Below are 13,545 nucleotides of genomic sequence, written 5' to 3'. Positions count from 1 at the left end.
TAAACTCAGCATAAAAGCAGAGCCAAAAGGGAGCAGCATAGAAGCAGGGAGAAAGCAGGATGAGGGGATAAAATTCAATGAAGACTATACTAGCTGCTAGAGCTGCGCTTGACCTAGGATTGCCAACTAACCAGAAAAGAGTTAGCCTGCTCTTTTGTCTTTAGCAGCAGGTTGATGAGCAGAAATTGCCTTTTCACGAGCAGGAAGGTAAACGCCACTAGCTAGACTTTACTAATGGCATCCTAAACAGAGTTACCCCCTTCTAAGGCTATGGAAGTCAACGAGCTTAGAAGGGTGTAACTCTGCTTAGGGTGAGACTTTAGATTGCCAGCTATGCCTTGGGAAATTCCTGGTGGTGAATTGGAGATAGAATTTGGGGAAGGCAGAGTTTGGGGAGGGTGATAGGATTCCATACAGTCTAGCCTCCAAAGATGCTGTTTTCCCAGTGAATTGATCTCTGCAGCCTGGAAATCAATTTCCAAGACAACTCCAGGTCCCACCTAGAAGGTGGCAACCCTAGTGGGACTATAAGCTGCTTCTAAAGACTGAATGCAGAGCTTGTAGGGACCAGTTGAAACAGTGGCAATTCTAGATTGCCCCATACTGCAGTGCAGAAACCATACCAAAAGACTTTGCACAAATATAAAGACAATCTTACAGGGACTGGAAATTCACCAAGCTCTGTCCTAGCCTGGCTTCTGAAGCAGGGTGTAGTAGTACACTCCTTGAGGGGAAAAAAACTCTTTAAGGTTGTTTAATCTTGAAATAGATCTGATTGTACTTTACTATAAGAATAGCTGGAACTCGAACACATTTAGCAAACATTTACTATCTGGACAGGTGGTTCTGGGAGTTCATGCTCCTGCGCTGACATGCATGCACTCTGGACTCAAGCATAAATGCACCACTCAGAGACTAAAGTTTTAACACAGGCATCTAACGTGCAGCCCACGGGACAAATGCAGCCCATCTGGCCCCAGGGTGATGCCCACGGCCCAACTGAGTTATTTTGCAAAAAAATTTGGAGCTGTTCAAGTCGAATTCCTTGACAATTGCATCACAAAAGTGAGGCATTATTGAGATTTACTCACAAGCATTTGCCCCATCCCTGTAGCTCAGTTTCAAAAGGAACTGAAAGCAAACTATGCACACCTGGAAGTAGGGTTGCCAGCCACAGGGATATGTTGGGGGGAGGTATCTTTTGGGCATTGCACCAACACAATGAATTTACTTCCATCATGAGCCAGAAGTGACTTCATCACTCTGGAGCAATGCTTAGGGTTGGAAAATTGTGGGATATTTGGGTGTGGAGCCTAGGGAGGGCAGAGTTTGAAGAAGGGAAAGAGGGCTCAGCAGGGATGTGATGCCAGAGAGTCTGCCCTCTGAAAATGGGATTTCCTCCTAGGGAACTGATCTTTCCAGTATGGAGATCAGTTGCAATTCTATGAAAACTCCAAGTCCCACCAGGAGGTTTGCAACCCTAGTCACTATCTAGCATTCACCCCAAACTTTATGGTTTAACCATAGAGATTTGGGGGGGGAATGCTAGAGCATCACCTGACGTGCTAACATCACTTCTGGATGGTGCCAGAAGTGACAGCTCGGTGTCAGTGCAACACCAATTGCCCCCTTCATTTCCTCAGTATCCCTTTCCCCATCGCCTTACTGAGTGGCAATGAGCAGATAGACTGGAGGGTGGGAGGTCTCCCTATCTGGCAGACACAATATCCCTGGAATTTTGGAGATATATGAACCCCACCACTCTATTGAAAGTTCTGGCCATGTGGCATCTCTGGGCAATGTTTGGGTCCACCTGGCTCTGGGGAAGTATATTCTCTTTTGTGAAACTGCTGAAAATGAAGCCGGGAGCCACCATCAGTGATGTAAACCTGGAGTCAGAACTGAGATGTGTCCTGACTGAATAAACCTCACCATTCTTGAGAATCATTCAGTCGGTTAAATAATCATTGATCGGAACTGATCAGTGACTAGCACTATGCCTGCAACTGTGCTCTTTAGAACAAATGAAGCTGATTAAACGGGGTTTCTTGTACTGCTTTTGTATTACAATTAACAAATGCATATTTGTGAATAGCTAGCAAGCTGTACTTCACCATTGTTATCATTTTTTTAAAATCATGCAGCCAGCACACATGGATTTCTGAGCCTGTGTCCTACTAGGGGAAAAAATTGGATGCCCGCATTCTAGAGCTCCAGGGGGCCAGGCTGAAAATGGAAGAACTTAGCTGTGTGTGCCCACACTTGCCACCTTTCTACAAGGCTTCCCCAAAATGCAAAAAGAAGAAAGATGATTTATGAGGTACAAGTACTAGAGGATAAGAACTGTTCCTGCTAATTTGTTGGACACTGTGCCATTTGTGCATTTATTATCCTTTGGGCTGTGCTAAAAATGACAGGATTCTCTCCCAAGAAAAGAGGAGTTCTGTGACCTTAATCCAGCACATCTGCTGCTGCGTTTAATATATTCTGTTAATCATGGCATATGGGCACAGAGCCAGGCAGGCACACCCAAACTCCCCAGTAAGGGGAGACCCTAGAAAAGGGGAGGCAGATGCTATGGTTGCCATCTCCAGGTTGGGAGATCCCTGGGGATCTGGGGTTGAAGCCTGGGGAGGGATGGGTTTAGGGAAGAGAAGTTCAACAGGGTTTAATGCCATTGATTCCACCCTCCACACACAGTCATTTCCTTCAGGGGAAATGATCTCTGTGGTCTGGAGATCAGTTGTAATTCCTGGAGATCTCCAGGCCTCACCTGGAAGTTTGCAAGCCTAGGAGAATCACGGACAGTGAAGGTCAGAGTGGGTGTAGTATTAGGGCTGTCAGTTTCTACTAGGCAAGAGGAAGACATACACAACAGGCCATGTGCATACTGGCTGTGACCGTACAAAGTATGTTACTGAGTTCACAGAGCTTTGAATTAACGATGGCACTGCACATGGCAGGCGTGCACGTGCATCTAAATACGCCTGTACACCGAGTGCCCAAGTCTGTTAGTCACTTGGACCAGTCTTGGCTGAGTCTCACATCCTGATTATCTGAAATCCTGCTACTTTGATCCGGGCAATTTCCTCAGGCATTACCCATATGATTTCATAGCTTTAGGGTCATTTTTTTTTCAGAAATAAAAGATGAGTTTTTTCAGATGCTGAAGTGTGCAGCTGACTTGTGCGCTTCTCTGATGGTGTCAGTATCAGAACTGACACCATCCTGATAACAATGATAAGGATTTTTAATCCCACTTTTAAGAACATAAAAACTGGCTCAGACCAATGGCCTAGCATCTTTTTTCACACAGTGGCCAAGAACATCTCATAGGCTGCTTATGAAATCCTATGAGGTGATTGTGGGGGCAGCGGAAAAACAACTGCACAATTTCCTGAAGGAGACCTCAGTCCTAGATCCCTTCCAGTCTGGTTTTCGCCTGGGACATGGGGTGGAGAAACTGCTGGACGTCCTCATGAACGATTTTCGTAGACATCTGGACTGAGGTGGATCAGCACTGCTAATTTTCTTAGATCTTTCAGCAGTGTTTGATATGGTTGATTATGATCTTTTGACCCACCGCCTCGCCGATGTGGGGATTCAAGGGAGAGCACTACAGTGGCTAGTCTCTTTTCTTATGTGTGGTGGAGGAAGACCTAAATGAAATGGCTTGACTCAATAAAAGAAGCAACATCCTCCAGTTTGCAAGATCTAAGCAAGTCTATTAATGAAAGGACATTTTGGAGGTCTTTCATTCATAGGGTTGCCATAGATTGGAGGCGACTTGAGGGTACATAACACACACACACACACACACACACACACACACACACACACATCATTCCTTATGTCAAGAAGTCTTTGTGTTTGATCAGACCTGAATCTATTTCCAGTCAATTTCATTCAGCGCTCCTGACTTGAGTGTTATGGAAGAGAGAGAGAAAGTTCTATCTACTCCCTCCACCCCATGCATATTTTTATAAACCCCTAATACGTCCTCCACTAAGCTGTCTTTAGAGAAAAGTTCTACGTTGAACGCCTCATCCTCCTTAGCTTTTTCTCATAGGGAAAGTTGCTCCAGCATCTTAATGATTTGGTTGTTACTTTTGGGACCCAAGATTTTTTTCCTGTCTGGTCACTGCCAGTTCTCCCCAACAGCGGACAGGATTTTTCACTCCATGCTTACATTGAACCTCCTTTGCCAGTTGCCAGCCACTTAACTGGTTCAAAAAAATCTTTTGGGAGCTCTTCAGTTCTCATTTTCCTAAATAATTTGGTGTCCTCTACAGACTTGACCATTTTTCTGCTCACCCAAATTCCAGATCATTTATGAACAAATTAAACTATACTGGCCCAAATCCAGATCTCTGTGGGACCACCTGCTTTACTGTTCATTTATGTCTATTCTCTGTTTCCAGTTAATATAACCAGTTCCTGCTCCATGAGATGACATCATCTCCTTATCCCATGATGCTAAGCTTATGCAAAAGCCTCTGGCGAGGGACTGTCTAGTCAAGGGATTGCTGACATGGTGCCCACAGGGTCTATGGCGCCTGATGACACCTTTCCTGGTGCTCTCCAAGTGACATTCACCAATTGAATGTGGGCAACACTGGGTAGAACTTTTGCCCAGCGGGGCTTGTGATTGGCCACTGGAGGTGTGATTAGCTGTAATGGTTACTACACCGCTCCACATTTTCCACAATAGAAAGCAGATACAAAGAATTCATTCAATATCTCTACAATCTCCCCATCTTCCCTTCTTAATCTTCTCACCATTGTGCCATCCCTGGTCAGTTTCTTGCTTCTGATGTCTTTAAATGAAGTCTTCTTCCTTGTCTCAGTTATTTTAGCAATAACCTTCTCTGTGTAGTATAGTGGTTTTCAGTATCAGACTAGGATGGGATAAAGTGGGTGAGTGGAGAATGATAAACACCACTCCAAGCTCTCTGGAGGGAGGACTGGATTAAATGTTCTGACATTTAAAAAATAAAATTGTCATTTTGATCACTTCATTATTAGCTTATATTTCTTTTGGCCAAGCCTGTGATTCTTCTTGTTCTCTTTATTTAACAAAGACTTCCACTTTTAAAAGTTCCTAAACAGCTGGGTCAAATGGGGTAACTCTCAGGTATACCCCCATGCATGGAGATATCTTCGGGACCGCCTCTCCCTGTACGTTCCCCGGAGATCGCTTTGATCAGCGAATAAATGTTTACTTGTGGTCCCCGGCCCTAAGGAAGCCCACCTCGCTTCAACCACGGCCAGGGCCTTTGCAGTCCTGGCCCCAGCCTGGTGGAACACTCTGTCAATGGAGACCCGGGCCCAGCAGGACATATTATCGTTCCGCCGGGCCTGTAAGACAGAGCTGTTCTGCCAGGCGTTCGGTGGTTGAAGGGGGCGGTGCCATGTCGGCCTCCCACCTTTGGGGTGGGGGAGGGTTCTCCCCACCACTGCACTTCGTTAATTTGTTTCATTGTTTGTATATTGATTTTAGTTTTGTTGTTTTCTTGTTTTTATCGATTTTAAACTGTTCACCGCCCAGAGCCCCTGGGGATGAGCGGTATATAAATTGAAATATAAAAATATAAAATAAAAAAAAATCCCCCATTCAGACTTAATTCTGTCAAGACTTGCATATCTAACCTTCTCCTTCTTTCTCCAGGGCTGCTCTTCTCTCACCAGTAGGACTCCTGTGCTTTTAACAGTTGAATAAAAGGCAGAAATCCAACAGGTGCTGCTTTCTGTCAGTATGGATGTGGGGAAATGTTGGGAATCAGTATCTATTGAATGTCTCCCATCTTGTAGCTGTTCAAATGCACAGAGCCCCTAAAAAGCACTGGATAGATCATAATAAAGATTGTCTGACACTGACTGTAGTAAAAACCTATCTGAACTCTGCTTGGCTTTGGCTGGTTTTCCCATGCTTTGATGGAAGACTTTGGATTTCCACGGATTAGTGAGAAGGACATGGAATGAAAGGCAAACGCTTTTTCCAAAAGACCTTTCCCATCAGCTGGGCCCAGAGAGTTTGGCGCAGGTGGGCACCGCAGATCCAGCTGCCACGGTGAGCTGTGAGTCACCTGGAGTCCTCTGGAGAGGCAGACTTTGCCTGCCTGTTGTTGTGCAGAAAGTGGGGGTGGAACAGAGTGCCTGCCGATTAAACCTGCTCAGTTACACAATCCACGTGGCTTTGGAGTCACTTGAGAAGGCACAAAGGTGCCTTCAGAAATGTACAGGTGATCTTAGGGCAAGGAATGGCGTCCAGAGGCTATGCTAGGATCCTGTCTGTCACAGGACTGGGTTTGGGGCGGGGGGAGGGGTTTCGGTCCAGTGAATTTTCTTTACATAACAGTAGTGCTGAGGTCCCGTTAATAGCATGCAGGTCCACATTTACACTGGGGGACTGAACAGGACAGGGAGTTAGGGTTGCCAAGAGAGCCAGTTTTTTAACTTTTGGACCAGTTGTAGGACTTTTTATTTATGTAAAAGTCAGAATTTAAGAACAATGGTGCATCGAGTCCAGCAGTCTGTTTCCCGCTGAAGACGCCTGAAACTGAAGCTGCAATTTCCTCGGGAATTGATCTCTGCAGTCTGGAGATCAGTTGTAATTTCAGAAGTACAGGCTCTACCTGGAGGTTGCCAACCCTACCGTTGAGTGAGGTGGGGCTGGCTGTGGCCCTGGCAAGCCCCCACTGAAGGAGCAGCCCCCCCCCACAACTTACATCAAAACAATTTTTAGCTTTTTCTGAATGTCTTCCTTTTACAACTAGGAATTTCTGGGGTAAGTTGCCCCTTATCCTTTTGATCACACAGTCACACTAAAGAGGGATTTGTTTCAGGAACTGTCTTGTATGCCTGCATACCTGCCATTAATGAGTTTTGCATTTTGTGCTGCTCATAACTGTTTGCTAAGTTTGTATTCTGTATAAATAATCTCAGAGTGTGTTAACTGCTAACATGTAATGTACTGGGCCAGTGGGGGCTGACTGTTATCTGTTGAAAGTATTTACTTTCATTTCTGTAGCAAGTGTCCTTGGATGCAAGCTGCGGGCAGCGAGCAATGTATCTTTTCTCAGAGACTGATTTCATTCTGTACTCTGTCTAGCCTAAACTAATCAGTTCCCATGTAACCCTTTGGGGTTTTCACGCCAGAATGTTAATGGACCCAAAGGATGGGAAGTTTCCCTATAATTAGTAGTGCCTTTTTTTGAACAGTCACTTCTACCAATTGCTACCTTTGTGTGAACACCTCAAACTGTAGGGATCGCTAATAAAGTTGCTTCAACTGGAACACCTATGTGTTAACTGTGGAGAAATTGAGGGACCTAACTGCCAGGGACTGACAGGAACACTTAAATACAACAACTTATCATTGATAAGGGTAGCTATGATTCTGGAAATAAGTAGGAGGAATCTTCAATGGGCCGAGCTGGGTAGGTCAGGTTGATGGAATATCTCTTTTTTGGAAATTTCAGTGGGATAGTTGTATTATTCGGTTGTAGCAGAAATAAACTAGGCATCTTCCAGTAACTGAAACATTTTATTCCAGCACATTTGTACAATAGAGCCTTCATTTGGGGTTGCTGACTCCAGGTTGGGAAATTCCTGGAGATTTGGAGGTGGGTCCTCAGCCAGGTATAATGCCACACAACGCACTCTGAAACAACCATTTTCTCCAGGGAAACTGATCTCCGTAGCTTGGTAATTGCAGGAGAACTCCAGGCCCCACTTGGAGGTTGGTAAAGTATGTCAGATGCAAGACTTCTTTGGGGAAAGGGGCAGGTGTTTCAAAATGCTCCTATTTTGAAACCAGGCTTGCCTTCTTTAAATGGAAGCTGTCCTATTTAAAACCCCATTTTACAAAAAATAAAACAAATCTTGGATGGGGCTGTGCTCTAGCTGGGGCTCTGGGGTTTGCGTAGCCAAATCCTCCTCCAAACAAAAAATTATCTCCAGACACAAGTTAGATATGTGGGAGAAAGATTCCAGACTAGCCTCTGCTCTGATTACTTTAAGGAAGAAATATTTTTTATTTATGGAGGACTTTTCAAGAATGTTGTGACCCACCTTATGCAGTTTCCCAAAAATGGCCCTTGGGGAACACTGTTTTGCCTCCCTGGTTTCATTTCAGATAGACCTCACAAGGGGCAGAAGGCTGAACCTTCTGAGATCTCCAGACGACAGAAATCAAGTCCTCTGGAAAACATGGATGCTTTGGAGAGTGGAGTTTATAGCATTATACTTTGGCTCTGCTAAGGTCCCTTGCCCTCCCCAAATCCACCTACTCCGTGCTCCAGCCCCAAATTGGAGTTGGCAACCCTAAGGCAGGGCATCAGGACCCCCTACCACCACTGTCGTATCCAGAGGTGGTGGAACTCAGTGGGTTGCCCTCGGAGAAAATGGTCACATGGCTGGTGGCCCTGCCCCTGATCTCCGGACAGAGGGGAGTTTAGATTGCGGCACGGAGGGCAATCTAAACTCCCCTCTGTCTGGAGATCAGGGGGCGCGGCCACCAGGCATGTGACCATTTTCAAGAGGTTCCGGAACTCCGTTCCACCGCGTTCCTGCCGAAAAAAAGCCCTGGTCTTATCCATGGGAAGCACTGTCTGCCCACATCCATGCACCCTTTTTACAGCAAAGAGTATCCCCTCAGCTTCTGTTTAACACATGAATGGAATGAGCGCGGCTTCATCATATCTAGTGGCAGGGCTGGTTCCAGGATTTGGGGGGGGGGGGGCAGAGTCCAGGACAGAGAGTGCTCAGAGGCCCTCTTATGGCTACTACTAAGCTCCCCTTCTTGCCCTCCCACCCACCTGCCTGTGTGTCCTTCCTTTGTCCACTTGCAAGCTCTCTCACCACCTGCAGTCACAGCTGCTCACTCTGCCTGCATGCCCTTTCCCTGATGGTGCTGGGTGGTGGGTGCAGCTAGGAATGCCAATGCCATGGCCACCAGGAATGCTGATGCACCACCCACCCTCACATGTTCAGTAACTCTAGTAGGCAGCATATGCAGCTGAGAGCAGACATGACCAAGCACTCATAAGCAGGCAGTGAAAGGGTGTGAGTGCAAGCATCAGAGGAGATGTGTAAGTACAGGGTCAGCAGCAATGGGCCCCACCAGAAGCCATGAGAGTGAAAGCGGCCCCACCGTGCCATGTGCTGACGCTAACCCTGTTTAGTGGGACCTTGAATGTGCTGTGCCACCATCAGTGGCCAAGGCGTCACTCTCTGGGACAGGTCTATGTGGATAGTGATCGGAAGACAAATGTGCCTCTTCGGTAGTATGCAGGGCCACACTGCATGTGCCAGTGTGGGGTAGTGGAGAAAGCAGCAAACCTGTAATTCACTCCTGCTCTGCCAAGTATACAACATTATCATCCAATGGCTCCCATTCATTTCTAATATTTCTATGCCACCTTTCCTGCTGACCACATCAAAGCAGCTTCCAAAAGATTGAGAGCTGCCAGCTTTTAAACTAGTTCCTAGGGCTACCAGTCTCCTGGTTGGGGTGGAGGATGCCCTGCTCCCAGCCTCTGCCACCTGCTGCCACTCACCTGGCCAGAGGGGGGGGGGAAGAGTAATGGCCCCTGTGAAGGGCAGGAGAATTTGCCGCTGGACACGATGACATCACTCCTGGAAGTGACATCATCGTGTCACACCTGGAGCGCGTGCATGTGAGGAACCTCGAAAGGTGAGTGCTGTGTCCCCTCCCTCTCCCGCCAGGAGGGTAAGAGGACATGGCAACCCGACTGCTCCCTCTACCCATCTCTTTAATATTGTTTTGATTTGCAGCTTTTATCAGGTAATGTCCCGTACCTGCTATGAGAAGCATCAGCTGCCCTTTTCTGTGCATTCAACTTAGGGGCCTTCTGCGGTGTGGCACCAAAACCTTGGAACTCCCTCCCAAGGGAGATTTGTACGTTCCTCTCTACATCTGTCTTCTGCAAGTGGGTGAAGGCTGTTTTGTTTTGTCTGGCAAACCCCCAATAACTGGTATTGGCCCTCCTCCCTGTTCTTTGTGTTGTTTCTTTGTGCACATCTGTTTGTTGAACTGTTTTTATTTTATTTTACATGCTTTAAATTTAAATTGTTTTTAAAATGTTTTAAATTGTTCTTTAGAGTTTTGAAGTTTGCCACCTTGGGGACCCTATTTGGGTAGAAAGGTGGCATACAAATGTTCTAAACAAATAAATAAGGGATGGAACTTTTTTTCCTGAGCAGTCGCCAAAGAACCCTGACCTACAGGTAACAGATAGTTTTTTAAAAATGAAAAAAAACCCAGCTTTACAGCTTTCCTTTAAAAATAATACCCTCCTTGCAAAATTAACTATAAAACTCTCACCTAAAATGTACAGTCTTATTTATATTGGTATATTGATGATGGGAGCCCTAAGCTTGACAGTCCAGGCAAGCCAGATCTTGGCCGATTCCAGACGGCCCTCCGCATCCCGAAACGTTGCGCGTCGTCGCGCAGAAAACGCGAAATATCGCGTTTTCTCGCGCGAGTTTTGCGCGACCTCACGCAAAACTCGCGCGAGAAAATGTGATATTTTGCTTTTTCCGCGCGACGACGCGCGATGACGCGCGACGTTTCGGGATGCGGTGGGCCGTCTGGAATCAGCCCTTGTCAGATCTCAGAAGCTAAGCAGGGTTGGCCTTTGGTTAGTAATTGGATAGGAGACCTCCAATGAAGACCAGGGTTGCAGAGGCAGGCAATGGCAAACCACCTCTGTTAGTCTCCTGCCTTGAAAACCCCTGCAGAGGTCGCCAGAAATCAGCTATGACTTGATGGCACTCTCCTCCACCACCACCACCACGATACACAGATCTGAGGCATGCGATCAACAAAACCAGGCTTGCCAACTCCAGGTTGGGGAAAGCCTAGAGATTTTAGAGTTGGAGCCTGAGATGGGTGAGGTTTGGAAAGGGGAGGGACCACAGCAGGGTACAATGCCAAAGTCCACTCCCCAAAGCAGCCGTTTTTCTCATGGGAACAGATCTCTGCAGTCTGGAGATCAGTTGGAGATCAGCTGTCAGCCACCTTGAGGCTGACAACTCTGAAACCCTTTTTAAGGGTCGCTTTTTAAGGGTCTGGGGGAGAAACCTACGATCTGGATATTATCTTCAGAGAAGACTGTGCAGAACAAAACTCCTTAGCTTACTGTATAAAATCATTACAGGAGGGGAAAGGGGGCTGAAAATCCTGAATGCCTTCAATTTGTTCCCAAAGCTCTGAATGCCCCCAAGATTTGCAGACCAGCCTCTGTCAAGAATCACCGGATTGGCATGTCAGACTAGGATCTGGGAGGCCCGGGTTCGAATCCTCACTCTCCTGTGAAAAATCTCTGTGTGACGTTGGACTAGTCATTCTCACTAAACCTATATGGGGTTGATATGAGGATAAAACTGGGAAAGGAAAATTGTATCTGCAGCTCTGAACTCCTTGGGCAGGAAAATTATGCTAAATAGAAGTCATGTGAATGGGGCGAAGAAGCAGCCCAATAAAAAACATCCCCAATATTGATTTGGCCCTGCTGTCTTGGTGGTGGGAGGTGGAGATTCTCTTCCCTGATTGAATATGTCTCCATCAAGGAAAAAACTGACAATATCATGGCCTGCCATGTTTTTCCTTACAGGATCTTTAAAAATCAAGAAAATTATGCAGGGAAATCATTTCCCATGTGATTTCTGCCCTGCCCCAGCTGCTGTTTCTGTAGGATCCCCCCATATCTGCCTTGCATGGATCAATGACATGTCAGGGAATCCAGTCATTGGTCCCCAATTACGTGCTTTATTTTGGTGATGAGTTTGATGACTGAAGAAAGTCTTCAATGGTCCATTACCCTGTTAGCCAATTGCTCACTAAGGCCAGACCCAGACCCCGACTTCCTGCCATTTTCAGTTTGAGATGTTCATGAGTCATTGGGAGGGTTGAGACCGTTAGAGATACAGGATTAGACAAAAGATAAAAAGGTCAGGGGCAAGGAAAAAATAGATCAAGAAATGAACAGCAAGAAGGCTTGGTAGGCCAGGAAGATATGGAGATTTGGGATGAGTAAGGCTGAAATCTCTGCAGAGGCGGAGGAGCTACCTGCCGGAAGTCCGTGTGCATAAGTGGGGATGGGGGCGCAGAAAACTTTCTTTCCAGTTTGAAATAAGCTACCCCACAAGATGCTGCTTGCCTGGTAGAGAGCAAGGGGACTGCACAGTTGTTATGGCAACAAATGGTGTGTGTGCTCACATGTATGTGCTCTAAGTACTATTAGATAATATTTCCTTGATTTTTGAAATTGCAAAAAAAAAACCCTTCTCCGTGGAGATTACTCCCCCACCTTTGCTTTGACAGGCTTTTCTGCGTGACAGGTATGAGGCACGATCTCCCACCACTTCTCCCTCACCCCCAAAGAGGGCCTGTGAGCACACCACATCACGACAGAGCGTTCCATTTCTCAAATGCATCTGTCTGGAATTCTCTTGGATGCTTTGATGTCAATGGGCACCTAGTTTCATTGGACTTCCTCTACCACTTTCATTTCATACCTACCTTCTGGTTCTGGGCCTTCCCAATCCTTCTAAATTTTGCATTTTCCATTTCCATTTCTGATACAGTGTTATTGACTCTTAATGAAAAGAAAGGTAAACTTTGCAAGAGCTGAGCTGTTCAGTTCAAGAGCACAATGCAAGACATTAGCTCCCCTGAATGGTTATTTATGCATTTTAAAATATGTATATAGTGTATTTTTAATTTTTAGATATTTCCATAGAACAAAAAAGCTGGTTCCTGGAGGCAGCTAAAAAAAGAAATTGGCCTACAAGTCCAAAAAAAAGTGGATTTTTTAAAAAAGAAAATGTAACAATGCAGTCCTGAGGGGAGTTACACCTTTAAATCCATTGATGATAATAGGATTGGATGGGTGTAACTCTTTGTAGGATGGCACTATAATAGCAGCAAATCAAAACCTGCAAACAAAATTAATTAGCAGGGAAGGGAAGGACTTCAGCGAGGTTTAATGCTGTAAGGTATACCCCCCAAACTGCCATTTTCTCCAAGGGAACTGATGTATGTAGTCTGGGCAGAAATTGCAATTCCAGGAGATCGCCAGGCCCCACCTGGAGATTGGCAACCCTACCCGCTGATGATTCCCCATGACATTTCTTAGGCCTCCCATCCTCCAACAGCAGCATTTCATGGAGACTGGTATGCTGTGTAGGAGCAAGGCACTAAAGTTCCATTCTGCTGATGGAAAATTCAGTCTGAATCCCTCCCTGTGCATGTGAGCGAGCAGGTTAAACTGGCCAATGGCTCAAGAGAGGGGGATTGGCCTGTTCTTGGCTCACTTCCATGAGTGATTGCTTGCTCTTTGCCCTAAGAATATCTTCCTGCACACATTCATTCTAATGGCCTCTTAAAAAAACAAAACAAAGCATGGGCAGTCCCTCCTGGTACCTATCCCCGTTTTGCCAGAAGGGAAGATGCTGTGGGGGTGGGGTGGGAGTGGCTGCCTTTTTAAAAAGTGGCGAATGCATACAAACCTACCA

This window comes from Eublepharis macularius, chromosome 12, assembly GCF_028583425.1.
Source record: "Eublepharis macularius isolate TG4126 chromosome 12, MPM_Emac_v1.0, whole genome shotgun sequence".
NCBI classification, from domain to species: Eukaryota; Metazoa; Chordata; class Lepidosauria; order Squamata; family Eublepharidae; genus Eublepharis; species Eublepharis macularius.
The sequence above is the reverse complement of the archived record's forward strand: the minus strand, read 5'-3'. Positions refer to the sequence as shown.